This window comes from Phoenix dactylifera, unplaced genomic scaffold (assembly GCF_009389715.1).
Source record: "Phoenix dactylifera cultivar Barhee BC4 unplaced genomic scaffold, palm_55x_up_171113_PBpolish2nd_filt_p 000637F, whole genome shotgun sequence".
In the NCBI taxonomy this organism is placed as follows: domain Eukaryota; kingdom Viridiplantae; phylum Streptophyta; class Magnoliopsida; order Arecales; family Arecaceae; genus Phoenix; species Phoenix dactylifera.
This window is the reverse complement of record NW_024068029.1, coordinates 103,149-123,714: the sequence shown is the minus strand read 5'-3', so window position 1 is coordinate 123,714 and position 20,566 is coordinate 103,149. Positions and strand designations below refer to the sequence as shown.

At 40.6% G+C, this 20,566-nt stretch overlaps 1 protein-coding gene across 1 annotated transcript in view; it reads left to right on the top strand.

Moving 5' to 3' along the window:
* LOC120106796 overlaps window positions 1-20,566 on the top strand; it is a 59,038-nt gene that overhangs the window by 11,369 nt on the left and 27,103 nt on the right. The gene's annotated exons all lie outside the window — the stretch shown is intronic.

Sequence of the window (20,566 nt, the reverse complement as noted above, 5' to 3'; positions counted from 1 at the left end):
CTTTTGTACTGAAAAGCAATTTCATGGTTAACATTTATGTTAATATCAACATATGCATAACCTTAAAATTATGGCAGTAGGACTTGGGGAAGGGGGGGACATATGTGCCATATTTTCCTCTATCTACATCTATAAGGCTGCTTGTTGATCTATAAGACTACTTCCGTGGTTAAAACTTTGGCAGGATTGGTGGTTTTGAGTTTCCAAGGGTTTAGGGCTTTGGTCTGGTACCATCTATGTTTCTCCTTATTTCTCTGTCTTTCCCTATATGGAAAGCTTAAATGTTGGGATTTTGACTTGAAAAAATTTATCTTTTTCCGCTTCTTTAAAAAATTTTGTTCATATTTCTTTCATGATTCTTTCTTCTTTTTTTACATTTTTCTTTATCATTTAAGCTATGATCTTTGGCTTCTTTGGGTTCTCTGATCTCTTGAAAAACTATATCTGAGTTTTTTTGACTTTGATTCCGTCCAACCGTACATAAAGTATAGTGCACTTATTAAAAAGAATTATTCTTAAAAAAAAGGCCTCTCTCAGTGAGTTCGCCTTAGACCCCCAAATGCATTGGGCCGCCCCTGCTTGGATAGATGATAGCATATGGTCTGCGGAGGAAATGATTGAAACTGTGATGTTGTTCTGTGTGCATTCAAGCTTGTTTTGTGAAAGAGTAGATGCCCTACAAGCCAATCGCAATATGTATTGTGAAGGATTTTCTTTTAATTTTTCAAATCATGTACATGACATTTAATATAAATAAAAGCATTGTGTTTCATCATATGCTGTTGATTATATTTGTGATGAACCCCTTAGATTAAGGCAATGATTTTGAGGCTATGATGAGATCATACTAGTGAGACCTAGTATGCTCTAATCTTAAATATTTCCAGTCATTGGTATATTGAGTCGGGGATCAATATTTACCGGAAAGACTGGCATATCTTATGTATGCTCGATGCAGAGGGTGATTGATCTTACAATCACTTGTGTGGAGACACTAATACAAAGATGTGGGTGCTCATTAGAGAAATGAGTTCACTGAATTGACCTACAAAAAAAAATCTTATGAAGTCTTACTTACATGTCAAAAGATGACTCTCTTAGTGGGTGTTGTGCAACTGATCCTTTGACCTGAGATCACCATAGTATCTTGTGCACATAAATCCATATTTTGGTTTCCACTCATTCAAGACAATAAGTTATGTACGAGGTCTTCTGGATATGGTGGATTGTGTATGAAGGTTAGGTCAACAAGGAATTAATCACTTCTAGTAAAAGAAGATTGCATCCTATTTATTCTAATCATATGATAATTCAGGAAGCCTTTTATCAAAGCACAATAAAAATTAGAAAGAGTTTCTAATGTTTCATCATTCGAATTATCATTAGAAGATTGAGAAATATATGAATATGAAATTGAGTTTGATATATATTCATACTCATATACATATTCGGGATGCAGTTTGTTTAAAGGATTGAATTGCACGGTAACTTGCCACTGAAGGGTATTTTTGGTATTTCTACCAAATTCCATATTTTTCGGATAGACATGACACGTTGCTAGACGTCAATCTTGTCTTATAGGTCTGATCGAATTAAAGAGTTTAATTCGATCACCAATTAGAAAGGATTCTAATTGTTAAGTTTGGGTTCGCGCAGTTTGGACTTAAATCGATTAGAAGAGTTCTAATCAAGTTAGGTCAACTCGTGTTGCCAGATAGACAACCCAAGAACGGGGGGGGGGGGTGAATTGGGTTTTAAAATAATTTAGATATTTAAAACGTTGTGGATGACTAATTAAAACTATTGCAAGTTGTTTAATTAAATGCTATGTGCTGTGAGTGATAAGAGAGGAAGAAGAAGAGAGACAATCAAACACAAACACCAAGTTTTATAGTGGTTCGGAGCTAACCCTTGCTCCTACGTCCACTCCCCAAGTCTCACTTGGAAATTCACTATAACCCCCTTGGATTACAGCCGGTTGTTTTCCAAGCTCACAACCAAACTTCTTGTTTTACGAGCTCACAACGAACTCGGTCGGTTTTCCCAGGCTCACCGACTAGAACCACCCCGATTGTTTTTTCGGGATCACAATCAAACCCTTACACACGTTGGTTTTAATAACTAGGCTCACCAACTAACCTCTATACCCTTGATTCAATCCCCCGATTGAATCAAGCAAATACAAGTTGTAAATAGAATAGACAAACAGAAAAACAAGCTTCTCAAAAGCAGATGAAAGACAATATAATCTAAAAGGAGTTTAGAAGCCCTCAAACGCTTTTAAGTTGGAGAAAAGGAATGGCTTCTTAAACTTCGGTCTCCTCTTGAATGTGTAGTCGACTTGAATGCAGGAGGAGCTTCTTTAATTGCTGGGAAGATGTAGGTGGATGCAGTAAATGCAGATCTTCCCTTTTTCTCGTTGAAGAACAAGTTGCAGAGTTGAATGCTTGAATACTTGGAGTGGAATGGTTGTTTTTTTTTCCTTGCTACAGTCCTCTGTGGCTATTTAAACCAACCCCCACGGAAACTAGCCGTTAGAGAGCTTTTTCTGCCCGTTCTGCACACTCTGTACAGTCTGACAATGTGTCCGTTGGTGGGTTGGAGTCGACTCGCGCGATCAGGAGTCGACTCGTCTGTAGCGGGAGTCGACTCATACTTTTCCGGAGTCGACTCTGCAACTGTTCCAGATTTGAATTAAAGTTGCCTTCGCGACTGGGAGTCGACTCGTCTTGACCCAGAGTCGACTCGCCAACTTCTGGAGCTGACTTGGCTTTCTCGGAGTCGGCTCATCCCATGAAGTCCGTGGACGTATTTTTGAATTTGGTCCACTCGAGTCGACTCGACTGTCCTGGGAGTCGACTCGGCGCTCAGAGCCCGAACTCCCTATCTTCTGTCTTTTGGCTCGTCCAGTCTTGGAGTCGACTCGAGCTTCCTCGGAGTCGACTCGGCTCTCAGTTTCCGAAACTTGGTCTTCTGCCCTTTTGATGTGAAGCTGCCTTGGAGTCGACTCTAGCTGTCTGGGAGTCGACTCGAATCTCAGAGGCAGTAACTTGGTCTTCTGTCTTCTTTGTGGTCGCGGAGTCTTGGAGTCGACTCGCGTAATGCGGGAGTCGACTCGAATCTCAGAGTCCAGAATCTGCCCTCTGACTTTTTCTTTATGTACTGCTGAGAGTTGACTCTTGCTGTCTTTGGAGTCGACCTGCCAACCATCGGAGTCGACTCGCGTTCCACTGGAGTCGACTCGAATCTCAGACCCAAAAACTGCTCTCTGACTTTTTCTTTGTATTCCTCTTGGAGTCGACTCTTACTACCCTGGAGTCGACTCGGTGAACATCGGAGTCGACTCGCACACTTCGGGAGTCGACTCGTTGACAGGTTCTGAGTTGAAGCTTTCTGTTCGTCTGTCTGTTCTCAGTCGGAGTCGACTCGTACTGATCCGGAGTCGACTCGAGCTCGTGCCAGTGAACTTGATACGCTTGGAGTCGACTCGTGATACTCTGGAGTCGACTCGAGTCTCAGACTTTGGTTCAAGCTGACTTCTTAACTTATTCAAAAATTATGAACCAAGTCTTGAGACACTTAGACAAGATTTTCACTGAAACACTTAATTGAATTCATTAGTAAACAAGAAATATACTCAAATGCTTTGAGCTCATCAAAATCAAATAGGGTTTTAATCAATCACTCCACAATCTCCCCCTTTTTGATGATGACAAAACATTGAGTATATGTAAGGTGAATTGCACAATAAACAATCAAATAAAATCCATAAATGAATTCAAATGTCTGGTAATTCAATTTATCCAAGCTTGAAAGGAGTGAAACAATAAATTTCGGAGTTAAAGCTCTCTCTTTCATTTGGAATTATATAAGCCTTCATATCATGCATTCAATTGTTTGGCTTATATATAATTAATGATTTAGCTTTCTTAAAATTTCAGATTCTCCTCCTCAACATATGCATTCTACTTTGTTTTGATTCTTTGAATTTCCTTTTAATGCTTTGAAGTTTTTGAACTGAAATTTTGGTTTTTAGAGGAAAAATCTGTCAATTTGTTCTTGAGTAGGATTCAGCTAATCTCCGAATATCCCTTGAATAGATTCTGAAGATTACTCCATTAGGAGCCCCAAAAGAGAGATAATGAGCCTCGAGGTACCGAATCCACTTAGAACAAATTTGTGTGTTTTAAGAGTTTATCTTTTTATTGATTTTCATTAATTCCTTTTACATATTTTATACATATTTTTTCTTTTACGTATTTTATACATATTTCTCCCCCTTTTTGTCATCATATCAAAAAGGAGGTAAACAGAACACACAATCAAACATAGATCAAAAGGCACATTATTGAAGAAAAATGCGGCTACTCATTGTATTAATTTGTATGTAAGTACATTTCAGAATACAATAAGTAACGTAAAGCAATACATGTCAAAGCAAAATACAAAAAGTAGCTACGGTCTCCTCGAGGATGTAGGTCCTCCTCTCGAGGATGTATCTCCTCCTCTCGAGGATGTGGCTCCTCCTCTCGAGGATGTATCTCCTCGAGGCATGCGCTCCACGAGTGATTGGACTGCATTGGTCACGTTCTCTAGCTGGCGAATGATGGCCTGGATGGCCCTGCTCTGTGTCGTATCCAGCTCGAGTACTGACTTCTGCAGTCCGTCTAGCTTGTCGATGAGCACATTCGACAAGCGCTCGGCCCCTGCAGTGGTGGTGGACATGTCACGGCCGATGTCATCCCGCATCCGTTGAGTGGTGCTCGTGACCTCACTCATGCTGTGGAACTGGGCCTGTATCAAGGTCCTCATGTTGTATATCTCTTGCCGCACCTCAGCCGTCATGTCTGTCACGACTGTCAGGGAAGGGACCAATGCGGAAGATGTGGGCGCAGGAGAGGGAGTAGGCACCGAACCTCGGAGCTCCCGAAGCAACTCATCCCTCAGATCTCGGACTATCTCCTGCCGCAGCTCCCGGAGCTGCTCAGAATCAATGCGGACCTCCATGGATGGTGGAGCCGAGGAGGAAGGTCCAGCGGAGGTGGTAGGAGCAGGAGTGGATGGAAGATCTGGTAAGTCTGGAAAGTCAGAGTCTGGCTTAGGACTGGGGGAAGGTCTGGTGGTCTGTGTGGTGAGGGAAGACTTCCTAACCCAGATCCCCTCTCTCTTCTGAAACCCCATCCTGTGTAGGGTCCCTGCACGCGTGCGATCAGTCCATCGCAATGCGCGAAAGGGTTCCCCCTCAGGAATGGAAATCTCGTACTCCCTAAACAGAAGAGTGAATATCATGCCGTATGGGAGGGTGAGCCTAGGTCTATCTAGGGGCTCACACAGATACCTATAGATGAGTTTGGGGAAGTTGATTGGAGTGTCCTGAAGAATATAAAACATCAGAGCTAGGTCTCTCTCATTTACAAAATCAAATCTCCCTGTCTTAGGAAAGATGGACCTAGACAATATACTCAAGAGGATCCGCACCTCAATCGGTAGTGAGCTAGCGGATACCTTGTCTAGAGGTGACTGGGGTGGATGCCCTAGAACGGCCGTAAGGGCCTCAACCCTGTCCTCAGGGTGTGTGGGAGCCACCCCTACTTGTGGAAGGTGGAGGATGTGGGCAATGAGATCCTCCGTAACGAACAGAGGGACACCGGCTACTGTGCCCTCGATACCCCCATCTCCCCGATGGACGGTACCGTAAAACTCTCTAACAAGGCCAGGGTAAGTGGGGAGGTCTAATGTAAGGAAAAACTCTAAGCCCTGGACCCTAAGCCTATCACCTATGGTGAACCCTTCCCGGGAGAGATAGTCGAAGTCGACATATCTCCCGGTGGTGTCGGCCTTCCCGGCCAATGGCCTTACGGGAACCGCCCTAGGCGGGGTACGAGCCGGAGGTGGTGGCCTCGCGGGATCGTGCCGCGCCTTGGAGCGCCGCTCGGGACCGGCCTCGGGTCGGGACCTCTTCCGGACTACGGTCTTACGCGGCATAATGACCTAGACGGGATAAAAAAAAAACTAAAGGACGGAGAAAGGTCGACGGAGAAGGCTTGGGACCGACCGTGGACGACCTAGGAAGGGATGAAAACCCAAAGACCGGTGAAGAATCAATTGGAAAAAGCCTTGGGAAGGATTGGGGACGACCTAGGAGTCGACTCTAGGGCTTGTGAACAGTGGCGGCTTGAGAAAGAAGTGTTTTCGAAACGACAAATCTAGGATTAAAAAGTCGGATCCCGACTGCGAGTCGACTCCACTGAGTCGCGAGTCGACTCGACCTCGAGTCGACTCCAGAATATGCGCGAGTCGACTCTCCTTATGCGCCTGTAGACCTCGAGTCGACTCCCGACTATATGTGAGTCGACTCCCCCTCTGCTGCCATTTATGCGAGTCGACTCCCGCAAATGCGCGAGTCGACTCCCCCTTAGGAGCCGACTCTGAAACTTACTCGAGTCATCTCTAACTTTGGCACGCACCTAAAAATCATGCTTCGTTTGTGCCAAACGAGGAAAAATCACTAAATTAAGATCTGATTTGATGATCATTGAAGAGAAACTCTATTTTAACCACAAACTAATCATCAAAATCAATGAATCTAGTGGAAACTACCACTAGGATGGATCAATCACTCCTAATCCCCTCCTAAGCACACTAAACCTCTCTTCACTTAGGGGTTTTGTAAAAATATCTGCTAATTGATCATCAGTACAAACAAATTGGAGTGTCACATCACCATTCAATACATGATCTCTTATGAAGTGATGCGTATCTCAATATGTTTAGTTCTTGAATGCTGAATTGGATTTTTAGTTAGATTAATGGCACTTGTATTATCACAATTAATGAAAATTTTATCTTGTTTAATGCCATAATCTTCTAGTTGTTGTTTAATCCACAAGATTTGAGCACAACAACTCCCGGCTGCAACATATTCAGCTTCAGCAGTAGATAATGCAACCGAGTTTTGTTTCTTGCTAAACCATGAGATAAGGTTTTCTCCTAGAAATTGACACGACCCGCTGGTACTTTTTCTATCAAGCTTACATCCAGCGAAGTCTGAATCTGTGTATCCTATTAAGTTTAGGCTAGATTCTTTAGAGTACCATAGCCCTATATTCTTAGTTCCTATTAAATATTTAAAAATTCTCTTAACTGCAACTAGATGTGATTCTTTAGGATTAGCCTGATAGCTAGCACACATGCAAACACTAAACATAATATCAGGTCTACTTGCAGTAAGATACAATAAGGATCCTATCATACCTCGATACAGTTTCTGATCTACAGATTTACCTGATTCATCTTGGTCTAATTTGCATGATGAACTCATGGGGGTGCTGATTGATTTGTTTCCCTCCATATCAAACTTTTTGAGCATCTCCTTGATATGTTTGGCTTGATTGATGAAGATGCCTCCTTCAGATTGTTTGATTTGGAGTCCAAGGAAGTAAGTCAGCTCTCCCATCATGCTCATCTCAAATTCACTCTGCATCAAGTTAGCAAATTCTTTGCAGAGACGATTGTTAGTAGCAGCGAAAATAATATCATCAACATAAATCTGTACTAACAGCATATCTTGGTTTTTCTTTTTCAGAAATAGAGTTGTATCTACATTACCCCTAGAGAACTCATGTTCTAATAGAAATTTGCTAAGTCTCTCATACCATGCTCTAGGTGCTTGTTTCAAACCATAAAGTGCTTTGTTCAATTTATAAACATGATTAGGGTATTGATGATTTTCAAAACTAGGAGGTTGTTCTACATATACCTCCTCATTAATATACCCATTTAAAAATGCACTTTTTACATCCATTTGAAATAGTTTGAAGTCCTTAGAGCATGCATATGCTAATAATAGTCTAATAGCCTCAAGTCTAGCTACAGGAGCAAAGGTTTCATCAAAATCTATACCTTCTTCTTGATTATAACCCTTTGCTACTAGTCTAGCCTTATTCCTTATAACAGTTCCATTTTCATCAAGTTTATTTTTATAAATCCATTTAGTACCTATAATTGGATATTCAGAAGGTCTCTCAACTAGATTCCACACTTTGTTTCTAGTAAATTGGTTTAGTTCTTCTTGCATTGCATTTATCCAATTTACATCATTTTCGGCTTCTTCTATATGTTTGGGCTCAAAGTGTGAGACAAAAGCTAGATGGTTATTCAAATTCCTAAGGGATGCTCTAGTCCTAACTGGTTGAGATGGATCATCTAGAATTAGTTCCTTAGGATGCCCGTGAGCATACCTCCAAGCTTTAGTTAGCCCATGATCCACAATAGCCTCTTGGCTTGATGATGCTCCTTCACTCAACTTTTGATTATCATCTTGTAATGCCATCTCATCTATCTTTTCTTCAAGAATTTCAACATCATCATCAAAATTATCTTTCTTACTAGAGGAGATGTCACTAGAATCATCAAATACAACATGTATAGATTCTTCTATAACTAAGGTTCTTTTGTTAAAGACTCTATAGGCTTTGCTAGTTGTAGAGTAGCCTAAGAAAATTCCCTCATCAGATTTAGAGTCAAATTTACCTAGATTATCTTTTCCATTATTATGAACAAAACACCTACATCCAAAAGCATGAAAGTAATTAACTTTTGGTTTTCTGTTTTTCCAAAGTTCATAAGGTGTTTTCTTTATGATGGGTCTCAATAGAACTCTATTTAATATATGACAAGAAGTATTAATGGCTTCTCCCCAAAAGTACTTAGGGAGGTTACTTTCACATAACATAGTTCTAGCCATTTTCTCTAGAGTTCTATTTTTCCTCTCCACAACTCCATTTTGTTGTGGTGTCCTAGGTGCAGAAAAATTATGGGTTATCCCCTTTTTACTACAAAATTCCTCAAATGACTGATTTTTGAATTCGGTACCATGGTCACTTCTAATAGCTATTACTGAGGTATCTCTAGCATTGGTTACTTCTTTATGGAATTTCTTAAAAACAGAAATGCTTGATCCTTATGTGCTAGGAACATGACCCATGTGTACCTAGAATAATCATCTACAATAACTAGACCATATTTATTTCCACCTAGGCTTGTTGTTCTAGTTGGTCCGAATAGGTCCATGTGTAATAATTCTAGAGGCCTAGAGGTAGAGACACATTTTATGGATTTAAATGAGTTCCTAGATTGTTTGCCAAATTGACATGCTTCACATATTTTGTTCTTTTCAAATTTTAATTTTGGCAAACCTATCACGGAATCTCTTTTAACTAGTTTAGTTATTGTGTCCATGCTTGCATGACCTAACTTACGGTGCCACAACCAACTAGCATCATTATCCTTAGTTTCATTAACAACTAGACATTGGTTATGTTTTGCAAGATCTTCAAGGTCTACAACATATACATTTCCTCGTCTAATTCCTTTAAAAACTAAACTATTATCATTAGGATTTGTTATAATGCATAGTGATGGTTTAAACATAACATCATACCCTTTATCACATAATTGACTAATGCTTAATAAGTTATGCTTAAGACCATCAACATATCTAACATTATCAATATAAGTAGAAGGGGTGATTTGAACTTTACTAATACCAATGATGTGACCTTGGTTGTTGTCTCCAAAAGTCACAGCACCTCCCTTCTTAGCTTCAAGGGTGAAAAATTGATCCTTGTCACCCGTCATGTGTCTTGAGCAGCCACTGTCCAAGTACCAGCAGTTTTTGTTGACCTTGGCTGCAAGACACTCCTACACAAGTAGATCATATAATCTTAGGTACCCAAGTTTTCTTGGGTCCTTCATGGTTAGTCAAATTGGTTCCTTTTGGAACCCATACCCTTTTAATTTTCCTTTTTGTTTTACTTTTCCTATAGTCACATACATTTGCCTTATGTCCTATAGTCCCACAACAAAAGCAGGTTATTTTCTTAGTTTTAGTTTCCCCAGCTTTAACAAAGAAGTTACTAAGAAGTTTTTGTTTATTTCTTGGTTTATACCCTAAACCCGCTTTATTAAATACTGCTCGTTGACTATTGAGTATTATATTTAACTTTTCAGAGCTATATGTAAATTTTTCAACTAAGGGTTTGTATTTGTTAAGTTCTTTAGTTAGTGTTTGATTTTCTGCTTTTAGATCATTAAGTTCTTTTGTGAGATCCTTATTTAAGATTTATTTATATTTTTTAAGTTCTGAAAATTCCTTAGTTAGTTTTTCATTATCTTTAGTTAAGGTATTAGTCTTTTGAGTTAAAAGTTGGTTGCTTGTCTTAAGTTCTATATTTTCTTTGGTGATTAAATCCTTATCCTTAACTACTTTATCGTATTTATGTAGGTATGATTGATAAGCTATTTTTAGTTCTTTATTCTTAAGATTTATTGCCTTATATTCTATCATTAATTCATTAAATGCATCATAAAGTTCATCAAAAGAAAAATCAAGATGCGTGTCGGAAGTTACCTCATTTTCATTGACTATGAAGCAGAAATTGGCCTTCTCTTCTTGTTCATCATCCGATGAAGAGGATGATGAATCGGAGTCCGATAGTGTTGTGACAAGAGCCTTCTTCTTCTTGTACTTGCTCCCCTTTTTCAGTAAAGGGCACTTAGCTCTTATGTGACCCGGCTTCTTGCACTCGTAACACCCAATCCCCTCATTTTCCCTTTACCTTTGTCCTTGCGGTAGGAATTAGAGGGGCCTCTCCTTTGATGATAGGACTTCTTGTGGTTGATGAATTTTCTGAATTTGCGCACAAGAAGTGCCTCACCATCATCTTCCTCATGTTCTTCTTCTTCACTGCTGCTACTGCAAGATAAGTCCTTGTTAGATGAAGTAGATTTTAGAGCTATTACCTTTTTCTTATGGGAGGACTCTTCCTCGTTGTGTTGTTTCATGGTTAGCTCGTGCGTCATTAGGGATCCAAGAAGCTCCTCAAGTGGTAATTTGTTCAGGTCCTTGGCTTCTTGGATTGCGGTCACTTTAGCTTCCCATGACCTTAGTAGACACCGAAGGATTTTCCTGACAAGCTCACTGTTAGTATAGTTCTTGCCAAGGCTTTTTAGGCCATTGACAATGTCAGTAAACCTAGTAAACATGCATGTAATTATTTCATTAGAATCCATTTTAAATAGTTCATATTTATGAACCAAAATATTTATTTTGGATTCTTTGACTTGATTCGTGCCCTCATGGGTCACTTCAAGTCTGTCCCAAATCTCTTTTGCAGAATTACAAGTAGAGACCCTATTGAATTCATTTCTATCTAAGGCACAATAAAGCACATTCATAGCTTTAGAGTTTAGTTGTGCCTTTCTCATGTCATGTTCATCCCAATCCTTTTCTAGTTTGGGTACCGTGACACCCTCTACATATATGGATGGGATGTATGGCCCATTTACTACAATGGTCCACATCTCATAGTCTTGGGCTTGGATGAATATTCTCATCCTAGCCTTCCAATATGAGTAGTCGGATCCATTAAAGAATGGGGGTCTTTGGGTGGACTGACCCTCAATGTGGGAAGATCCAAATGGGGTTGTCATTTTGATCTTTTACTCTTGGGTGGAAGAGTTTAGGCTCTGATACCACTTGTTGCCCAGATAGACAACCCAAGAGGGGGGGGGGGTGAATTGGGTTTTAAAATAATTTAGATATTTAAAACGTTGTGGATGACTAATTAAAACTATTGCAAGTTGTTTAATTAAATGCTATGTGCTGTGAGTGATAAGAGAGGAAGAAGAAGAGAGACAATCAAACACAAACACCAAGTTTTATAGTGGTTCGAAGCTAACCCTTGCTCCTACGTTCACTCCCCAAGTCTCACTTGGGAATTCACTATAACCCCCTTGGATTACAGCCGGTTGTTTTCCAAGCTCACAACCAAACTTGTTGTTTTACGAGCTCACAACGAACTCGGTCGGTTTTCCCAGGCTCACCGACTAGAACCACCCCGATTGTTTTCCCGGGATCACAATCAAACCCTTACACACGTTGGTTTTAATAACTAGGCTCACCAACTAACCTCTATACCCTTGATTCAATCCCCCGATTGAATCAAGCAAATACAAGTTGTAAATAGAATAGACAAACAGAAAAACAAGCTTCTCAAAAGCAGATGAAAGACAATATAATCTAAAAGGAGTTTAGAAGCCCTCAAACGCTTTTAAGTTGGAGAAAAGGAATGGCTTCTTAAACTTCGGTCTCCTCTTGAATGTGTAGTCGACTTGAATGCAGGAGGAGCTTCTTTAATTGCTGGAAAGATGTAGGTGGATGCAGTAAATGCAGATCTTCCCTTTTTCTCGTTGAAGAACAAGTTGCAGAGTTGAATGCTTGAATACTTGGAGTGGAATGGTTGTTTTTTTTCCTTGCTACAATCCTCTGTGGCTATTTAAACCAACCCCCACGGAAACTAGCCATTAGAGAGCTTTTTCTGCCCGTTCTGCACACTCTGTACAGTCTGACAATGTGTCCGTTGGTGGGTTGGAGTCGACTCGCGCGATCAGGAGTCGACTCGTCTGTAGCGGGAGTCGACTCATACTTTTCCGGAGTCGACTCTGCAACTGTTCCAGATTTGAATTAAAGTTGCCTTCGCGACTGGGAGTCGACTCGTCTTGACCCAGAGTCGACTCGCCAACTTCTGGAGCTGACTTGGCTTTCTCGGAGTCGGCTCATCCCATGAAGTCCGTGGACGTATTTTTGAATTTGGTCCACTCGAGTCGACTCGACTGTCCTGGGAGTCGACTCGGCGCTCAGAGCCCGAACTCCCTATCTTCTGTCTTTTGGCTCGTCCAGTCTTGGAGTCGACTCGAGCTTCCTCGGAGTCGACTCGGCTCTCAGTTTCCGAAACTTGGTCTTCTGCCCTTTTGATGTGAAGCTGCCTTGGAGTCGACTCTAGCTGTCTGGGAGTCGACTCGAATCTCAGAGGCAGTAACTTGGTCTTCTGTCTTCTTTGTGGTCGCGGAGTCTCGGAGTCGACTCGCGTAATGGGGGAGTCGACTCGAATCTCAGAGTTCAGAATCTGCCCTCTGACTTTTTCTTTGTGTACTGCTGAGAGTCGACTCTTGCTGTCTTTGGAGTCGACTTGCCAACCATCGGAGTCGACTCGCGTTCCACTGGAGTCGACTCGAATCTCAGACCCGAAAACTGCTCTCTGACTTTTTCTTTGTATTCCTCTTGGAGTCGACTCTTACTACCCTGGAGTCGACTTGGTGAACATCGGAGTCGACTCGCACACTTCGGGAGTCGACTCGTTGACAGGTTCTGAGTTGAAGCTTTCTGTTCGTCTGTCTGTTCTCAGTCAGAGTTGACTCGTACTGATCCGGAGTCGACTCGAGCTCGTGCCAGTGAACTTGATACGCTTGGAGTCGACTCGTGATACTCTGGAGTCGACTCGAGTCTCAGACTTTGGTTCAAGCTGACTTCTTAACTTATCCAAAAATTATGAACCAAGTCTTGAGACACTTAGACAAGATTTTTACTGAAACACTTAATTGAATTCATTAGTAAACAAGAAATATACTCAAATGCTTTGAGCTCATCAAAATCAAATAGGGTTTTAATCAATCACTCTACAACTCGCACTCACACCTATTGCTGGCTAAGTATGGAACCCAATGGGTCACACACAAGAAAACTTATTAAGGGTCTAATTGGATTAGATCATGTTTGCAAGATAGACATCCTAGCGGGTGTTGCAAATCCTTAGCTCTTGATTCAAATTGGATTCGAATCCGATTCTTAATTGATCTAATTTGATTAGATCATATTCTAATATGGGTTAGCCAAGAGTTGACACCTAATTGGCTTGGTTTGAGTCTAATTGGATTAGATTTAATAAATCATTCAATCTAGACCGTTAGATCTTGATCTACCGTTGGATGAAGACATAATGGAGAGTTGGTTTAACCCAATTGGATTAGGTTAGAGGATGGCTATCATAATTGACCATTGGATCTTAATCCCACCATTGGATGAAGACATAATGGGTCAAGTGAATGGCACCTTGCATTGGAGCCCTTGGATCATCATCATGAAAGATCAAGAGGTGAGGCGTGATGGACATGTGATTAGCATGTGATGTTGACTTGGTCAAAATATGGCACCACATGAAAGGACATATCATTTGATACACCTCCTCACTTGATCTGCACCTCCTCTTACATTAGTTTCTTTCTTTCTAGCATTACTTCTAGTGTGTCCTAAGCTAAGACAAGGTGCTCTTCTTTAAGACAAAAGGATTAGAAGTGATTTTAGAAGGTTAAAGAAAAATAGAAAGAAAGGAAAGCAAGCCATTAGAGTTCTTTAGAAGAATTCTGCATTAAGGATCAAAAGTCTTTGGAGCTAAAGACTTAAATCAAGTTTTCGTGTGGATCAACGTTGGAGGGTGAACACTTGGGCACCTAGTGGAAATTCTGCACATTGGATTAGCGTTAGAGGTATTCTTCTATTTCTGCATTTATATTATATTATTTGATTGCTTCCATTAAGATGATCTTGGCTTATAATGGTTTTATGTTAAGGAACTTTATCAAGAAATTTTTAAAATTCCTAGCTTCCGCTGCCCATTATAGCATGCTAGAATCCTTCATTTTGGTGGGCTTTTAACTATAATATTTTATCAAAAAATTGCTTTCAATAACTTTCATGTGTATAAATCTTTTGGATACAGAAATCTTGCTTCATCTTAAGATTTCAGGAATCTTCAGAAGGCATGTAATTTTTACATTTTCCTGGAAGTTGAAAAGTAGGGATGCATCATAGTAGTAGCTCTGTAAATGCTAGTCAGCTTTTCAACTATTAGCACTACCTAATTTTGATCGGCAAGACTCCGCTTACAAGGTAATCAATCATTATAAGTGCTCTAGAATCAATTGCAATCAAAATGTTGTAGGTGAATTGATTAATTCTCATATGTCAATATTTCCTTCCTTGCTACTTCCTCCCTAATTTCCTTTCAAGCTAAGACTGATCAGAGTTGGCAAGTATGTTCTTTATGATCCTAACTGAAAAAATGGAGGTGCCAACCTCATCGCCACCACCTTCAATGGAGATAAGTTGCTTAATGACCATGGGCTGGTGGATTAATGTCTCTGAAGCATTATTAGCATTTTGATAGATGATTACTCATCCCAGAATAAACCTTTTTATGGTTGAGTTTGCTTAAGATTTGCGTACCAGTCTCCATTGATGATATTGAAAACTTTTGCCCTCATACTTACAAATTGCACTAGTTTTTGTGCCTCTGCTTTCGCTGATTTTGTAGATGGTTCTGAACTTTTGTGATTTTGACTCTTAAGTGTTTTTGGGATCTGTCTAAAGGAGAGAGAATTTTTATCTTCTTCCATGCTATATCTGTTGATTATGTGCACTATCAGATTTACTTCAGACGTCGGAAGATGACCAGGCTCATTGACATCCTTATTTAATGAATACCGGATTCTGTATGTCAGGTTAGCCATCATTAGTACCTTTTATGCTCTGGATAACAAGATAATCATATGAGAACTTTGAGAATATGGTCCCTTCCAATTCTCATTTGAAATGTTTCTGAAATGTTGAGTGATTCATGTTGGTAGAATTAATTGTGTGATTCTCATAATAAATTTTTCTGTAATATCTTTCTCTGATTATTTTAACTATTCTTTTATAGATCCAAGATTCTGTACGCTTATTCTCATTATCCGTTTTCATTTATATGCTACTAGTGCATGATCGTTATTGGATAATAAAAGTGCCGCATACTGTAATGACCTTTCCTGATATATTGATTTTTTAAATTTTTATGGATATTATTTTTGTTTTATTATTTTCATCAACTGGTTTTTAATCCATTGTCATTTGAAATTTTAAAGCGAGCAAATTTTAGATGCACAGAGAAATCTGTTGGAGTAGAGGACCAACTTCAGATTCTAGCATCCATCACTCAAGTTCTTGACCCAAAGCTTCATCAACACCTAGGTGTATTTTCAATTTTTGTGATTATGTATCACCATCTTTATAATTAAAAATTTAACTTTGTTTATCAGATAATAACCATATTTTCTTTAGTTCTTTTTTCTTGTCCTCCAGCTTCTTTTTTTCAGTCAAAGTTTGTTCTGTTATTTTGGTTTGTATAATCGTTTTTTATTTCATTTTTATAAAGTTACTGTATCTATATTTAGCTCATTCTCAAATGGAGAGAACTGTTCAGTAGTACCAATCATGGTCCATCGGGCTTCAATTATGTTAGATAGATCTCCGGGAAAACTGCTTGCCCTGTATGAATGACTAGAAACTGTGCCATTCTTACATTTGTTAAATGCTTGATCATGTAACTTTTAGTTAGAGGTGGGCATTGGGCCGGGCCACCCATGGCCCGGCATAGCCCGGCACGAAGCGAGCCGTGCCAGGCACGACCCGCTTGCTACAATAACGGGCTGGGCCGGGTTGGATTAAGGATTTCTGACCCGCAGGCTGAGCCCGGCATGGCCCATAAGGGTCTGGGCTGGCACGATTCGTGGGCCAAGCACGGCACGGACCATGGAACAGCCCGAAAATACCCCTCAAATTAGCCGTTTTATGGCTGTTGGGGGGCAAAATGGATAAAAGGCCACAAATAGCCGTTATGGGCCAAAAAAATAGCCGTTATGGGCCACCCATAATGGCCATTTTTTTTTGGACAGACGGGCCGTGCCAGGCACGGCCCGTCTCGTGCCCGGCACGGAGGCACGGCCCGTCTCGTGCCCGGCACGGAGGCCCGCCACCCCACGGGCCTAGGGCCGTGCCGGGCTTAGCCTTTAGGTTAAGCGGGCCGTGCTAGGCACAACCCGTTTGGTATGTGGCCCGGTGGGCCTTGGCCGGGTCGGGCCCGGCATGGCCCGATGCCCATCTCTACTTTGAGTAATATCTGTTTGGGTAATAATGGACAGTGATCCAAGTCAATCTCTCATACTTTTGTTCTTTATATATTTTATTCTAGGTTCCTGGGTTCAACTACAGATTATGACATTGCCATCGTAACTTTTTTAGATAATTTGCAGTTCAAGCAGTATTTTAATAGAATGGACAAAAGTTGGAACTATATCCAGGTTGTAAGAATTTTACGAAGATTTTCTTCTTGTACATTTATTCCATTTGAAGTATTTGAATGGGTGGTCTAGCAAGTCTTTTACTATGTTTCTCCAATTATTAAATGATGCATTTTCGGAAGGCATTACTTTGCCATCATCTTCTTATAAAACCAAAAACCTAGTAAAAGAATTAGATCTTGGATACAAGAAGATGCACAGTTGTCCGAATGACTGTATTTTATTCCGTGTTGAAATGTTAACGAAGAGTCGTGCCGAATATGTGGATCTTCATGATGGGAGAAAGCTAAAGACAAGCATGATTTGTTGAATGAAGTGGAGACATAGTGCACAGATCGCTTTCCTTATGATAGATGAGGAGTGATCCTATGTGATTTATAAGACTGAGTTCTAAGATCTTGGCTAGGGCAGTATATATAGTGAAGAAAAAGTTTTTCACTCTAGAACTCAAGTCAAATAAATCTAGACATATGACAGACGACGGGGTTTGACGAGTTATCCATGACCTCCAGTCTGTAGGGATCTACGATAGAAAGACTGTATCATACGATAAGTGCACCTAGAGGTTCATCATTCTATTCTGCTGGGTGGCCACTACATGCTGCTAGGTGTCACTGGTGGATGGTGAGATTCACAGGGACCATCTTGATGGTCGATGATCTCTAGTGAATTGAGTTGAAATTGTTTCAACCCATTAAAAGGAGTTTTCAATGATATTATGATAGTGTGGAGTGATTGATTATAACCCTATTTGATTTTATGAGCTCAAAGCATTTGAGTATATCTTATGTTATACTAATGAATTCAATCTAGTATTTCAGGCAAATATTTGTGAATTTATGTTTAAGTATCTCTAGCTTTGGTTCAATATATTTTGGCTAAGTATGGAACTCAGTTTGAACCAAAGTTTGAAGCTCGAGTCGACTCCGGAAGATTACGTGTCGACTCCAAGTGTTTCAGAAGTTCTGGCACATGCTCGAGTCGACTCTGGTACACTACGAGTCGACTCCGACTGAGAACTGACAGAAGGACAGAAGTTGATTTTCAGACCCTGTCAGCGAGTCGACTCCAGAAGGGTTCGAGTCGACTCCGATGGTTGCCGAGTCGACTCCCGACGTTTCCGAGTCGACTCCTAAGGGTAACAGAAGAAAGACAGAACGATGTATTTCAGACCCTGCAACCGAGTCGACTCCAGAAAGTTACGAGTCGACTCCGAAGTTTGGCGAGTTGACTCCTAGTTACGTCCGAGTCGACTCTCAGAGGAAAGCAAGACTAAAAGGCAGAGAACCAACTTCGGGGACTCTAAGAGCCGAGTCGACTCCAAGACGATCCGAGTCGACTCCGAGGCAGTTCAACTCCAAAGACAGAGGATCAGTTTTCGGGCTCTGAGAGCCGAGTTAATTCCAAGACGATCCAAGTCAACTCCGAGGCAGTTCAACTCCAAAGACAGAGGATCAGTTTTCGGGCTCTAAGAGCCGAGTCGACTCTAAGATGATCCGAGTCGACTCCGAGGTAGTTCAACTCCAAAGACAGAAGATCAGTTTTCGGGCTCTGAGAGCTGAGTCGACTCCAAGACGATCCGAGTCGACTCCGAGGCAGTTCAACTCCAAAGACAGAAGATCAGTTTTTGGGCTCTGAGAGCCGAGTCGACTCCAAGATGATCCGAGTCGACTCGAGAAAGAAATACAGAAAAATAGATCTCTGGAACCCTGAGAACGAGTCATCTCCAGAGGGCCGAGTCATCTCCAGAGGGCCGAGTCATCTCCGGATATTAGCGAGTCGACTCCAGAACGGGACAGCACTTTAATTCAAATCCTGAACAGTGGGCGAGTCGTCTCCAGTAAAGCATGAGTCGACTCCAGCAACAGCCGAGTCGACTCCAGATCGAGCGAGTCGACTCCAACCCCAACGGATACATTGTCAGGAGTTGCAGATTATGCAGAACGGCCACAAATTAGTGTCTAACGGCTAGTTTTCAATGGGGACTGCTTAAATAGTCAGAGTGAACACTAGTAGACATCAAGAGAGCTATTCCATTCAAACAAAAAGGGATTTCCACCTACCAAAGGCTCTCAAGAGTAAATATAAGAGAAAGAAGGAAGAAGAGCATTGAACTCCATCCAACTAACTCTTTTCTTCGCATTCAAGGCTCTCCTCTGACATCAGATCTTCAGTGCATTCAAAGAGGAGACTTAGAGTTCGAGAAGCTCCTTCTTCCACTTCCAAAATCTGTTTGAGGGCTTCTAACTCTTCTCTTTTCATATTGTTTAATATTTGCTTATTAAGAAGCTTTCCTTGTAACTTTTTCCAAACTATTTTCTTACTTGATTCAATCAGGGGATTGAATCAAGGGTTGTAAGGTTTGTTGGTGAGCCGAAGTTAAAACCAACGGTGTAAGGGTTCGATTGTGATCCCGAAAAAACAATCGGATGGTTCTAGTCGGTGAGCCTGTGAAAACCGACCGAGTTCATTGTGATCTCGTGAAAACAACAAGTTGGGTTATGAACTTGTAAAACAACCGGCTGTAATCCTAGGGATTATAGTGAACTCCCAAGTGAAGCTTGGGGAGTGGATGTAGGAGCAAGGGTTAGCTCCGAACCACTATAAAATCTCTTGTGTTTGTAATTGGTTCATTGTCTCTTCCATCCTCTCCACTCACTACAACTAGTAATCTAATTAATCTGCCTGCAATAATCTTAATTAGTTACTCATTAAGTTTTAATTTGCAATTATTACTTAAAACCCAATTCACCCCCCCTCTTGGGTTGTCTTCTTGGGCAACAAGTGGTATCAGAGCCGGAGCTCTTATATTAAAAGAGTAAAAGATCAAAATGACAACCCCTTTTGGATCTTCTCTTAGTGAGGGGCAATCCACCAATAGGCCTCAATTCTTTAATGGAACCAACTACACCTATTGGAAGGCTAGAATGAGGATATTCATCCAAGCCCAAGACTATGATATTTGGAGCATCATAGTTAATGGACCATACATTCCTTCTATTTATGTAGATAACATTGCTATACCCAAGCTTGAAAAAGATTGGGATGACAATGATAGAAGGAAGGCACAACTAAATGCCAAAGCAATGAATATGCTTTACTGTGCCTTAGACCATAATGAATTCAATAGAATCTCTACTTGCAATTCTGCAAAAGAGATATGGGACAAACTTGAAGTGACCCACGAGGGCATGAATCACGTAAAGGAATCTAAGATAAACATACTAGTACATAAGTATGAACTATTTAAGATGGAATCTAATGAAACTATCACTTGCATGTTTACTAGATTTACTGATATTGTCAATGGTCTAAAATGCCTTGGCAAAAGTTATACTTATTAGAAGTATGCCCTAGAAGCCAATTTGGCTGACGCATTATTTTATTCTAGGACATAATTTTGTACTTGACTATTTATTATTGAATAAATAAAAGGTATCTTTTTCATTCATGTTCTTATGTGTCCATGAATCGTCCAAGGAATTAATAAGATGATGACGCATATTCTCAAGAGTTGAGAATTTGAGGCATGTGTCATTGGTGATTAATT